The sequence below is a fragment of the Marmota flaviventris genome, chromosome 9, assembly GCF_047511675.1.
Source record: "Marmota flaviventris isolate mMarFla1 chromosome 9, mMarFla1.hap1, whole genome shotgun sequence".
Classification (NCBI taxonomy): domain Eukaryota; kingdom Metazoa; phylum Chordata; class Mammalia; order Rodentia; family Sciuridae; genus Marmota; species Marmota flaviventris.
Window position 1 is genome coordinate 106,343,059 of NC_092506.1, and position 14,281 is coordinate 106,357,339.

The 14,281-nt window shown below is 39.8% G+C and overlaps 1 long non-coding RNA gene across 2 annotated transcripts in view; it reads right to left on the reverse strand.

Annotated features, from left to right (window-relative positions):
- The window catches only part of LOC139706907 (uncharacterized), a 257,770-nt gene that overhangs the window by 51,601 nt on the left and 191,888 nt on the right, over positions 1–14,281 (reverse strand). For both annotated transcript variants that reach the window (XR_011708613.1, XR_011708614.1), the window contains exon 5: positions 5,612–5,696. This is a non-coding gene — a long non-coding RNA (uncharacterized lncRNA). The remainder of the gene's footprint in view (positions 1–5,611; positions 5,697–14,281) is intronic.

The following is a 14,281-nucleotide window of genomic DNA, read 5'->3' on the forward strand; positions in this document are numbered from 1 at the left end:
GATGATTTGAGAATTTTTATAAAATGAGTTCACTTTATATCCCTTCTCTCCAAACCTCCATACTAAACTGGCTAATGAAATATATTTTCAGAGTCTTTTGGGGGGGAAGTCCTGAAATTATTTTACTTTGTGCATGCTTCCTGAAGTAGGATATTCAGTGCACTCTGAGGGAGCCCCAAGGGAATAATTAAAATCTAGAGAACCATTCATTCATGAACATGGAAGAAGGGAAAAACACTGAATTTCATCATCATGTAAAATATTTAATATCCTGTTTCTTATGGCCAGGGTCCAGGGGCTTTGGGCTTTCCACTAGAATATTTTTTAACCAGATGAATCAAATAATGTTTGAGGCCTTTCAGAAACTTTGAAAAGGTAGGTGTCCTACATGATCTTTGTTCTTGGGAAAATGGATCTACAAAAACTCCTTAAAGGAAACAATCCTGCAGGTACCTAAGTCCATCCTGCAGTCCTTGTATTGCTCCTGTGCAGATAATGCTGGGAGCTCGGGGTCCCTGGATCCATAAACTTCACCATTAATCCCACTGGCAGCACACTTAACTATAGCAGGTTAGAGGGATGATGAGCAGAGATGAAACATTGCCCATATCAAACACATGTTTACCCAGTGGAGGTGCCGGGTTCATTTGCTGGAGTTTACTCATTCCAAGCCAACCACTTCAAAGAGGCACGTAAACCCAACCAAGTAGATTGTTTGCTTACTGGGTGGATGAAGACCTTGGGCAAACAATTACACATGACATACACCAATGAGGACAGTCTTTCTCTTCTAGATGTAATCTGCCATCATTCCATATTAAAGCAATGACTTCTTGGCAAGTTCAGGGCTGAGACCTACAGACAGCCCCCTTTATGCCACGCAAAAGAAAGGCATAAAAACCTACCCTCTTGGTCTAGTATTTATAGAGCTTTGCATTCTGTCCTTCCTAATACATGACAGAAGAAAGTTCTAGGTCTCTCTGAACAATGCAACTCTTAAGAGGAGATACAATGTATCCACTTGAATTTCAAACTCTTTTCTGATGTTAATGAACCAGTTATTACAGGTTGACTCTGCTTTGTTAGAAGAGGCTACACCACACTCATAAACAAACAAACAAATAAACAAATAACTTAAGGGAATTCCTGGTACTATGCTTCTGTGCTTAAACAAAAGGGAGTATAAGTTTAAGAGGCATCCAAAATCTGATCAACTTTTCACCCTGGGTTCTGTTTACAGAATCCTCAGCTCACATTGCTGGAATGATACAAATATAGCCAGTTTTGCTTTGATCTGTGGTCAGCTTGGCTTTCCAATCCTGGCACAATGGTGACATTTAAGAGGCAAAGGGATAAAATTATTTTCATTCCAGCCTTTCAAACATGATAAAGACTTATAAAACAGCTCTGACCAGGGAATGTTGGGACCAAAGATGAGTTTGGATCTAAACAGGCCATATCTTTTTTTTTTTTTAACTAAAAAGTTCTTCTTATCCTGCTGGGTATATACAGAAGTATAAATAGTTAAGCAGATTATCCATTCTCCTGGGTCAACTCTTTTATTAAAATAAGGACTGATTGGACTAAACTTGGCAAAAAAATTGGAGGGGGGAATTGCAACAAAGTAACAATACAAACCAGAGTAAGATTGGTCCTGTAAACCAGTCTCTGTCACTTTCCAAAAAGAGCATAATAGCTTTGCAAACAATTAGTCAGGCTTCCAGGAATCAAAATGAACCCTTGTTCGCTTATCTATTTACTCATCACTCGACAGTCAGTTGTCTGAATCACTCAAATTCTTGCAGCCTCACCTGCAACCCAGCCTCCTAATTTGACAGCTGAGACCAGGTGAGAGCAGTCAGCAGGGCTGAGGGCAAGCCTATTAATTAACCTTGTCCATTTCAGAACAAAAGGTCTCCTTCCTCCTCTTGAGGCCCACCTTCCATCTGTACCTCTCTTGAAGGAGACTAAGGGGAGGGGGGAGGATAAGACTGAAGGGATAGTGGTGGCACACAGGCAAAGCCCATGGCTTGTGCAATTGCCTACCAGACACAGACCTATAGACACAAGCTTGTGTGGACTATCACCACAAGTTCGGATCTACGGGTTTGTGGCAACAGGCCTCGGCATCTTCTCTCGTTTGGGGGTTTGACATGTCTGAAAATAAAATGTTAAAACCATTAGTCCAACACGGTTCAGCCATTCAATTATTTTATGCCAGAAAGGAAAAGGATTTAGTCCCGCCCTCAAAAGGGCAAAAGTTAGGCAAAATCTCCTATTCTCTCCCAAGTACCTGCCTAGGTTTGCACTCTCTCCACAATATGGTGGGTTTTAGGCAAACCTTATCATTTTACTTTATAAAAAATGGAATCCTCATTTATTCAGTCCTTAATGCACTATGTGGGCAAAGTAATGTCAATATGGCAAATCAACATAATAAAGAAAAATTCTTTAAATTGTAAATAGAAAACACCTGAAGGCCCAAGTACACGATCTTTTTTTTTAAATACTTGTAATTACATGGAATAGAATAGTGAAACTTCCCTTTTCTATTTACATTATGGAAAACAGCCGGAATAAACTAGTAAAAACTACCATCAGACTTGAAAGAGCATTTTCTGAATACCATTCTAGAGGGGATGCAATTATATTAAATAATTATATTAAATTGGAAGACTCATCTTCAGGGTAAGTTTGTTGTTTTATTCCTACCCCCACCCATCCTTGCCCCTATTATTGGTCCAAATATCAACAATGGACATGTTTAGGTATATTTTGTAAAATTCAAACCATAAAAGAAATTACATAATTGCTACCCCCAACACTGTTCAAGGGTATGAGAAATGAATCTGTTTCCTTCTCATAAAAGGATTTCATTTGTCAACCGTATCATCCTTTTTTGGAGGCCTGTGTTCTACATCTCAGAATGGGACATCCAAGGCAATGAACTTGTAGGAATGACTCCTCCTATGAGTTTTATGGAAGAACTAGTCTTAATCATCAGTACGAAGACTCACAGTTTGGAAAGCTAAATAATTATCCTCACTGTGTGCTGGGAAAAGCTCATACTTCCATCCTTTGAAATGACCTAAAAAGAGACCTTTACAAATTTTGTTAGCTATGATTATGGATCCTGGCTCTCAAAATAATCCCCTTGACTTTAACAAATTGACTTTACTCCTTTTTCAAGAATGTACGAGATAAACTAAAGCTCTCCTGACAACAACAAAAAATGATAAAAAGTGAATTGGGGTATTATTCAGAGAAAAGATCAGGTTCTATATACACATCTAGAAGGTGAAATCAAGAGAATAGAAGAACAATAGTAGGAAGACCTGGACTGAGATGCACCCATCTGGGGATACCTTGCTGTCTGCCTACGTCATCTCTAGTGAGCTCTGGGTGCAACTGCCTGGAGCCTGCTGTTGCTGCAGAAGTTGCCCAAACTGTAATCTGTAGTTCTGTGAGGCTTGTCTTTTAGATCCACAGAAGTGACAACAGCCAAGTGAAAATGAGTATCCACATGAGAAACCCCAAAATGTCTTTACTTAGTTTATTTTAAAATGCTCATTTCCTTTATAAAATAAAATATTAAAAAAAAATAAGCCTGGAGACTCTTATTTTCCTTTGATCTCTCTGACAGAGGAATAGGGCCAGAGCTGGGCACAGTGGTACTTGATTGTAATCTGTAATACCAGCTGCTCGGGAGGCTGAGGAAGGAGGACTGAGAGTTCAAAGCCAGACTCAGCAATTTACCAAGGCCCTGAGAAACTTAGCAAAACATTGTCTCAAAATAAAAAAAAAAAGAAGAAGAAGAAAAGAAAGAAAGGGGAGCTGCTCTTGATGTGGCTCAGTAGTTAAACATTCCTGGTTCAATCTCAGGTACCAAAAAAGGGCCATGGGCACTTAAAGATGAACACTTTGAATAACATTAAGGATTGTTAAAATATATGGGACACAGGAGCTCTTCTTAAAACTGAAGGGAATATGAACAGATTCCCAAAATAAAAAGAACTAATTGTTATTACAGGCTGAATAACCCTAATCCAAAAATCCAACATCTTAGATGTATCAAAACCTGAAACTTTTTGAGCAGACATAATGTCATAAGAATAAAAACTCCACATCTGAACTCAGTGACAGGTCTCAGTCCAAAAGCAGGTGCACCAAACATGTTGTATAAAATTAGCTTCAGGTACATGCAATAAGGTCTATAAGAAACATAAATGAATTTTGTGTTTAAGTTTGGATCCCCTGACCAAGTTATTTCAAAGTATCTGCAAATATTCCCAATCCATAAAATAATTTAAAAAATCTGAAATACTTCTGGTCCCAACCATTTCAGATAAAGGATACTCAATCTATATCATGTTTATTAAAACAATATACAGCATTATTTGTTAGCAGTGGACTAAGATCTGTCAAAATGGAACCACCTTCATGAATTTGTATGGTTTTCTCTTAAGCCCAGAGAAAGGATGCCAATGCTGTATTTCAATTGGGGGCATCTTATATCATTCTCTTTAGCAAATATAAGATGAAAAGAAGTTATTTACTCTGTTTTGCTAGGGTAATTGCTAATGTTAGCTTCTGAACAATCCAAAGTTTTAAATTAAAAAAAAATAAAAATGAAAGAGCAATCAAAAATCACCCAGGCTACTAGAAAAAAGAAGGAAGAGGAGGAGGAGGAGGAGGAGGAGGAGGAGGAGGAGGAGGAGGAGGAGGAGGAGGAGGAGGAGGGATCAAATTGAATCATATACTGACCTAGTAGGGTAGAGTAAGGGTATGTTTAGATAGATATTTTTCCTGAAATAGTAATAGAATACCTTCTTCAAAGACCTTCTTTGTGTTAAGATGGAAAATAAGGATGCTTTTCAGAGGAAATTTTGGCTTACCTCATTAAGCAAGATTCTGTGGGGGCTCTCTTAGTAATACTAATACGTAAGTTAAAAAATATAAGCTAATGCCTTTAGACAATGGCAAATGCAAGGCAAGATAATTTACCAAACAAATATCTATTTATATTATCAAACGTTTTTAAATAGTTCACATCTTTCCGTTGACACTACAAGGAAACTTTCTGTATCATAATAGCTAAGCCTAAACCCTGTTCATTGGGAACGTACTGGCATAGTTCCATAAAGTGCCATATAGTATTACCAATTTAGGACTAACTTAGATTACAGTTACAATATCAACATTGTCATCCTGCAACTTATATAAGCCCTCTCTTCCAGAACCCAGAACACCTGGTAGGCTTTTTAGAGCCAATCCTCTAATCGTTAGACTTTTGAATTCAAATACCCAAGATAGCCACAGAGTATAAGGACAGTGCCTGCTGATTTCAAATGAGTTCTTCCTAAATCATTGTCAAAAGAAGAAAGTACTATTATGTAATAAATTTTAAAAACTGTTCTGAACTCCATTGGATAATATGCCGTGACTGCGCCACTCATTGGCTATGAAAATTATAAAATTGGTTGCTATTTTTTTAAATTATGTTTAAAATATAGTTGTTCTTTCTAATTAAACCCATTCATGTATGTCCCAAAAATCTGTAATAATTTAGGGAATGAAAGATTTGGGGGAAATTCCAGGAAAACACCCTTACCTGGAAAAGATAACTTCTTATGAATTTTATTTTTAAACCTGCTTCCATCTTGCTAAGTCAATGTCTTCCAATCATTCACCCGCATCTGAAAAATAAGACATTTAAAATACTGGGGGGGGGGGCATCAAGATTCTTGTTTTCTGGTTGCTTTTTGTCTTCTTCTTTCTTCCCTCCTTTCTTTCTTGTTACCCAATTCTTTTTGCAAACTTAAATTGGAAGTAATGCCAGAACAAGAGTAAAAAGTAACATCAAAAACTGAAACAAAGGATTTCTAGACAAACCTTGGGAAGCATTTTGTTTACTTGCTTTCCAAAACTATGCATAATAAAAAGGTTCTGCAAATAAGTTACTTTCACATTTTTCCTGGAATTTCCCTGGCTACCGCAGACCCCGAGAACAATTTTACCAGAAATATAATCAAATAGGAATGTGAAATCTCAGAATACTCCCGAATTCCAGTATTTCAAGCCAAATTGCTCACTTGCTAAACCTGATTAAGAAACAGGGTGTCAATAGTGAAGAAGAATAGTTAAGGTATAATCAATGAACAAGGTTGTGATTACCTGGTGGGATATAGGATCTTTGCGACACCAATCTTAACTTTTTGACTCAAAAATGATTCCGGAGTCATTATCTCTCTCTGTTGATAGGGATGTTAAAAAGGAGCAGATATCTGAATGTGGTGGATTCAGAGTCTATCCCTTTCCCACCGCAGCAGGATTCTTGGCTTCTATTCCAACGTCTTTCATTGGCCATGTTTTAGACGTGGAGTTCGCCTTTCCCTCATTGTTCCTTTACTAATGGGAGGCGAACTGAACTCACTGTGCAGCTGCTTGCAAAGGGGAAAATCTATTTGAGTTTTGCCCGGCAGTGGACTTGAACACCAAATCCATGGTGATGTCAGCAGAACTACACCAACAGGAAGATTTTTCTGCCCCTCACCCCTCCTTCTCTTTTTAAAGATGTATGTCTTGTGGAAAATCTCAGTGGACTTCTTTTGTCTTGGAGAGATGGGGCAATTTGACTGAACAATTTTCAATGAAGGAAGGAAAGGAAGGAGGGTAAGATAAAAGGAATATGAAAGAGAAAGAAAGAAGGAAGGAAGGAAGGAAGGAAGGAAGGAAGGAAGGAAAGAAGGAAGGGAGGGAGGGAGGGAGGGAAGGAAAGGGTCAATGTGCTCCATCTACTCTTGGGCATTCATCCTGACACCCAACATCATGAAGCAGAGAGACACCTAGTTTTTGGTCCCCCGTGGCTTTGCAGTTTTTCAGATGCAGCCCCTGTCTTTTGCCGAAAGATCCTATCATCTCAACAAGAGAGGCTCATCTAGCAATTGCTACTCCAAGGTAATCCACTAGGGCCATGCATCTTGACACACCATACTTTTCTGAGTGACCTTGCCACAGGGGTACCAGATCACTGTGTGGGGGCATCTCTCATGGAGGCAAGGCAGTACCAAAGCCAGCTAGTTTAGGCTGAATTGATTCTCTTTTACTCAGAGAGAGGGAAAAAAAACTGACCAGAAGGGAGGAGGGGCAGGAAGGCGAAGCCAAGCCATGGTTTCATGTTCCTTTCAAGTAAAGGGAATTTTAGAAATTGGTATTTATAATCTTCCCACCACTCACTCCCATATTAAAAAAAATAAATATTTTATGGAAAATTACAAGTGAAAACATATGTAGGTCCACTCAAGAAAAGAGACATGGACGACGAACAGCATGATAGAGTAAGAGATTGGTCTCAAACAAAAGATGCCCTCGGATTATTGGAATAGTGGATTTTTTGTTTTTTTGTAATTGAAAGATCTAAACCCAGTTAATGTTCACTTACAACAGATGTGTAATAGAGATCAACCATTAAAGAGTGAGAAATAGGAGGTAAATCTGCTTTGGACACACTTGATGAAACAAAAGAAAAAGAGACTTTGCCAGTAACAAGTTGCTCCGTGTATAGCTGGCTCAGGGAGAATACTTTCGCTTTGGAAAGGAATAAGTCTGCTCATGAAGACAATTTTTCTTCCTTTTTAAAATGCAATGGTGCCAATCTACAACTTCCTTTCTGATTATATTGTTAATAAAGCGGAGAATGGGGATTAAAATGAAAAAAAAAAAATTGCTTAGACCCCGATTCGGACGTAGAAACAGGAGACATATCATTTTTAAAATCAGATGTCTGCCATTTCTTTAATATAAGTGAACTCCACGCTGCAGGAATGCCTCCTAACACCAGCCCACTTTAACACTCTTCATCCAAAGCTGTTTTGCCCTTGAGAAAGCATACCAAAATTAGATTGGAAAGTGGGGGTACAGAAATAAAGCATTAGATTACTTAGATCCCCCAAGGAAAGAGATTCGCAATGTATAAATTGAGTATTTCCTCAGACCTGTAACTGTAGAACAATGGGATTCTTGTTCTGAGAAAGGTAAAGAAGAGCCTGGAAGCTCCACAATGAGACTTACGAAAAGGAAGCCATCGTCAAACCCAAGAACTAGGTTCAGCTGAAGCAGAAAGCCCCTTGCCTTCTGCCCAGGCACAGATTCCCCGAGAGGACAGCCGCCAACCCCTCTCTCTGCATTTCACCCTAGGTGTCCAGCTTTGCTCCCCTAGGGCTCCCAGGCCTTCTCATTTCCACACTCGATGAAAACAAGTGTTGAACAGCAAGAAACAATCAAATAGAATATGATTTTAAACAATCTCTGCCAAATCAAAGTTTGGAAAGAAAATGTACTAACCCACATCACCTACTCTTGCTCTCAACTTTCCCCAAAGTCCAAGTTTTTGTTTTGGGTCTTTTTTTTTTTTCCTGCTAGCCCCCTTCATCCATCCCTAACACACACACACACACACACACACACACACAGAGACTTTCTCTCTCTCTCTCTCTCTCTCACACACACACACACACAAATACAAACACACAGAGAGAGACTTTCTCTCTCTCTCTCTCTCTCTCACACACACACACACACACACACACACACACACACCACTGCTGTTTGGTCCAATCTGGTGCCTGCTTAACAACAGCAGAATGACAAGCAACATCTGTTTGTGAAAGAGCCAAAATCAAACCTTAACATTTTTTGGCTAGGTTTCTTCTTTTCTTTTTTCCCCTGACTCTAAAATGGGAGGGGGCAAAAGAGAGAAATATTAAGATTTATATTCTGTGTTGGCTCCAATGAGGCAGCATCGTCGCTCCCCTAGGGCTGTTTGAAGGTAAAGCAATTTTAGAGAAAAGCACTGCAGTACTTAGGGTGGTTCCCCCTGAAGCAAGTCCAGTGACATAAATCGTTAAAAGTCTGTTTTTGTCTAATAGCTTTATATTCACCTTCTAATTAGAATTACAGGGCCTTTTGTGTCGGGAGGAGGGAAGGATGAGGAGAGAAAGGAACTAAAGCAAGACAGAAAAAGGAGGGAGCTCCGTTGTTCCTGCCCTCTTTCATAACACACAGGCGTACACACAGGCACACTCACACATATGCCACACACGGGAGCGGGCACTAGGAGCAGCGAGGCTGCGGCAGAAATCTGCACAGCTGTGGCCATCAAAAACAGGCTCTAGCATTCCCCCATGGAGATGTGGGTTTCTGGAAAGCTACCAAGAGTCCACAAAGTCACAATGCACAGGATCTGAGCCACCTCAGTGGTGGGGGGCGGCTGGTAAGGAAGTGAAAGCCTCCCTCACCAAACGCGACAATTGCACCCCAGTCGAGGGGAGATGGGCTGTTAGAGACTCGACTCCCATTTCACTCAGGATTTGGAAGAAACCCACACACATTAAGGGAGAAATAAATTCAGACAAGTTGCTAAGGAGACTTGTGTAAACTCCAAGCACAGACATATTTCCTGGCCTTTCCCCCTGCGCTCCATCTTGTATTCTGAGCACGCAGCTCTGCGGCAACGCTGCTCCAACCTTCTGCATTAATCTTGGCCTTAACCGTGCAGACTGGCAAAGCTCGCTGGTTGTAGATATCATCATCTTTCAAACTTAACAAGTTAAAAGTGTGTGTGTGTGTGTGTGTGTGTGTGTGTGTGTGTGACACTAGTTGTGGGGAGAGAGTAAGAAAATCTTAATTGGGAATTTTTAAAATATAGGTGTTGAACAAAGAAGAATATTGACACTGTATTTTGGGACTAGTGGGCAAAGGGATAGGTAAAGCATCTAGCTCTGGAAATTTCCCCTTGATCCCTTGTCCTTTCTTCGTGCCCCTAGACACCCTGGCCCCACATGTCCTGCTAAAATTGTGTCCCCTGGCAGACGTAAGCAGAACCCAAATAGCTACAGATGACGGTGGAGGCGCCCAGGTTTCTGTAGAAAGCAGTGCATATCACAAAGTGGAAGTCTGCCCCCTTTTCCCCTGCTCAGGAGGGTGTCCCTGAGATCAGCTCTTTGAAAACAAACTGGGGCAACACCTAAAACCTCGAACTCAAACCTGTTTGAATTCTAAGCCAGAGAGGATTTCAGAGGAGAGAGTCCCGACTGCTCTCCATTCTGGGGAGCAGAGAACTTCTCCCACAGTGATACATCTTCAGTAGCAGCTGATGCATGTCAACATTTGACTTAGGGGGAAATTAACATTTTCTTTCCACACAGAGATGTTTGTACTGTAGAAGCCAATATTTTCTTTTCTCAGCCTCCTGTATTAGAATTTCTACAATTTTCCCCAGAACAGCGAGAAAGTAGACAACAAAAAGCCCAAATCATTGTTCAGGGTGCTAGGATAAACCACGTGTGCCAAAGTTTTATCTGTGTATGTATTTGTATGTGTTTGTGGGAATTTCTGTGTGTTTATGTGTGTTCATGTGTGCCTATGTGTTTGAATGTGGTTCTGTGCATGTCTGTGTACAGGTGTGTCCTTTTATGTGTATTCACAATATGTATGTATGTTTGTGCATTTACACTCATGCACATTTGTGTGTGCTGGGTGTGTTTTCCTGTGTGCATGTGTGTTTGCATGTACGTGAATTTGCATGTACATGTACAAGTGCATGAGAGTGGCCCTGCCTCACCATGATGGTGAGATTAGTCAAACAGAAACCAAAGTAGTTGAAGGGTAGGCATCTGCGCCATCCCTTCCAAAATTAGGGAAGTTCAGAACATTTGTCCACCAGACATAACAGAAAAGCTCCACTGAGGGGCAACCCCACTAAACCCACTAATGAGGCTGCCATTCTTGGAGGGGTGGCCACGGCACAGCCTACTGATAAAGGAATAGGAGAAGTTTCTGCGGTGTGTTTCTTCATGCTCCAAGAAGGCTTGCCGCTTCCATCTCTTCGCTCTGCCAACCTTTATTTGGTTTTCACACTTCAAGGCTAAAGCAAGCTGTGCTGCCTCAGTTGAAATAAGGCCGCCAGGCAGCTCTTAAACTAGCAAAATGGAGGCTTTGCTCCTGCCATTCACAGAGTCCTGCAACTACCTCTTCTCACACACCCTTTGCACATGGGGCTCCATGAAACTGAGACCTTGATTTTAGGGAAGGAGGGATCCTTGGAGTTCTTTATGACCTTTTCCCTCAGAGCATATCCTTAGCGCCATCAGGACTCCACCAAAATGAAAAAGGAACCTGACCAGAGATGAGCAGGGTGGACCTACCCAACAGGTGACAGGGCCTGACAGCGTGGGGAATGGGGAGGGACACTTGCATTTTTTTATTTGTCCCAAAAACTGCAATAGCCTGAACTCTGCCTAGTTTCCAGTTGGCCAATATGTCCTGTCTGGTGGGGTTGAAGGACTGTCTCACCCTAATATGAAGACATATTTGTTAGGACACTGCATGATCCTATAACATCTTGAGAGGAAGAATTAATTTACAGGATCAGTGTAACCACTAGTGCTAAAACGGAGTTCCCCTTTCCATCTAGATTGCCCCCCAAATGCTTTTCCTTACAGGTTGATTTCCTCAAGTTCTCCAAAGCACAGAAATCATATGAAATACCTTTTATTATACCAACACCTGCCCTCCCTCCAATCCTAAAAATCCTTTGTGGAAAAAAAGGAATGATATTAGTAATCAAGCAATCGACACAGCAAGGCTAGCTAGCTATAAGGAAGATGCATCAGAGGCATGAAGGGTGAATTCATTCAGATGCATTCCAGATTTTAAAATATAGTTTTCACATTATATTGAAAAATCTTTAAGGAAGCCTGTTCTTTAAGATGTGGAAAGAAAATTAGCCATATTAACAGTGACTGGCAAACTAAAATGCCGCCCAGATATGTCTCAAAGAATAAAATACCATCCCTTTTATTTTCAACATGGTAGAAGTAAATATTTGTATGTATGTGCAGACTTATAAACAGGCCTGTATGCTTGTCATCTAAATTTCTCACCTCTAGCTTTGAGGTCAAAGACCACACCTTTTATACATCCTATAAACTGACTTTGCTTTATTCCACCCTGAGATTCAGTCTTACGCTCTGTATGCATAGTACGATCCAGAATGTTCTACCTCTCCATCCTTTATGAGCTAAAACTTCAGATTATAAAATGCCTTACATATCATTCACCAATTGTATCCTAAATCCAGTGGGTATTTTCACTCCGTGTTGTGCAGAGTTGGTATAGAGCAATGATCAGTGTCTTTCCAAATCTCAGCTATTATTGTAATGGCAGCATCGAAGTTCAGATTCCTCTCACCTCCCTAAGCTAGTGAAAGGGTCCTAGGTCTGGCCAAAGGAATTTGGAGGTGCCCCTACTCCCACTCTGCCTCACTTGTCATTCAACCATGTTGTATCACTTGTAACCCTAGGTTATACCAGCCACCAGTACTACAGCAGCTGCCATTGTAGGTCATTCCACCAACTAAACGACCATATAGGTACCCTGAGGAGTTGTGTCAGAGATCAATTAAAGTTGAGATCAGTCTCCAGCAGTATATTCTTGTCAAGTCAATCCAATTGTTCATTTGTATAATTCTGATAATGAGTGAAAGATAACAAATCAGAGTGTCACAACTCTGCAAAGTGGGTTAGCCTATCTAGACTCAGACTGGAATCCATATATCAATTCTTAGTGCTGTCTGAACTTCTACAGGACTGAGGAGAGAGCAAATTCAAGATCTGAAGAAAGGGTATCAAGTTCAAAGTGTCCTATGTAATATTTTTACTTGTTTGCTATATGTCCATAAGTCAAGTGGTTATCAACAGATAATTTTAAAATTACTAGAGTTCTTTGGGGGCATTCAAGTGGTTAAGATGGTATTTTGGGTAGAATTAATCCCTAATATCACCTCTGTCTATTCATTTCATATAAATTATTTATTTCTGACATTTAGTATAAACCAGACATCACCTCATGGATGGCTCATATTTCCCATTTATTATGGTGTGGTCTTTTTAGTGTAGGAGACAAGAATGGGTGGGGTATATGGAAAGTCAAGTCTTGAATCCCATCTACATGATTTGTAAACAAAAATGGCTGGGAAAAACACACAGAGAGTAAAAAACTTCTTCACGAAACATTTTAATTATGCCATGAAGAACTCTGATGCTACCTTCTTTAAATTTTTTTTTTTCAAATTAAGTCACTTATGCCAGCTCTGACATATTAATACAGAGTGCCTGGAATATCAAGCCAGAAGGATTCCGAAATTGTGTCTGATCTCAATAGAAGGAGTTTTATGAACACTTAGTAAGTTATTCCTGCCGTAGGGAAAGAAGATTGACAAGGGCATGTATTACCAAGTATTTGCCATTCCTCACAGATCCTAAATAGATTTTTTTCTTTTCCCATTTTTATTGGTACATTCTAGTTGTACATAATGATGGGATTTGTTGTTACAAATTCATACATGTACATAACACATCAATATAATTTGGCCTGCACTTCCCCTTTCCTCCTCTCCGCCCGTCTCCTGGTCCTTTTCCTCTGCTGGTCTCCCTTTGATGTCACAAGATCCCTGACACCCTCTTTCTTTTTCCTCTCTCTCTTCTTGTTTCCACATGTGAGAGAAAAAAATACAACCCTTGACCTTCTGAGTTTGACTTATTTTGCTTAAAATAATGGTCTCAATTTTCATTCATTTTCCTGCAAATGACATAATTTCATTTTTCTTTAGCTAAATAAAACCCCATAGTATATATGTACCACATTTTCTTTATTCATTTGTCTATTTATGGACACCTAATCTGGTTTCATAGTTTGGCTATTGTGAATTGTGCTGCTATAAACATGGGTAGGCGTGTATCACTGTAGTATGATGACTTTAATTCTAGATCCTAAATTTTTCTTTTATCACCGACTTTGTCTTTCTAATGACAATGGGGATAAGCTATTAAGCAGCCTCTAATGTGATACATTTCTGGATGTCTCAAAATTATTTTTATTATCATATCATCTCTAGAAATCCTACCTCATAAAGAAGTTCAGGTTGATTTTTATCTTCCATGAAGAAAGTCTTACAAATGTTATTCACATGAACTTTTGAGTATACTGTATGTTGTCGGAGCAAAGAATAGAAAACTAGCAAAACAATTTATAACCCCTGTTCCCCATCTCTGGGAGATGTGTGCCTACTGACAGCTAAGTTTCTTTTGAAAGCAAAAATATCAAGAAAACAAGAAATTTCTGTATAGCTGGAACCTCCAAATCCATTAATCCTAGCTCTCTCTGGTTCTCTTTAAAATCTATGTAAGACAATATATTCTACAACAAATACCTCTCCCAGAGC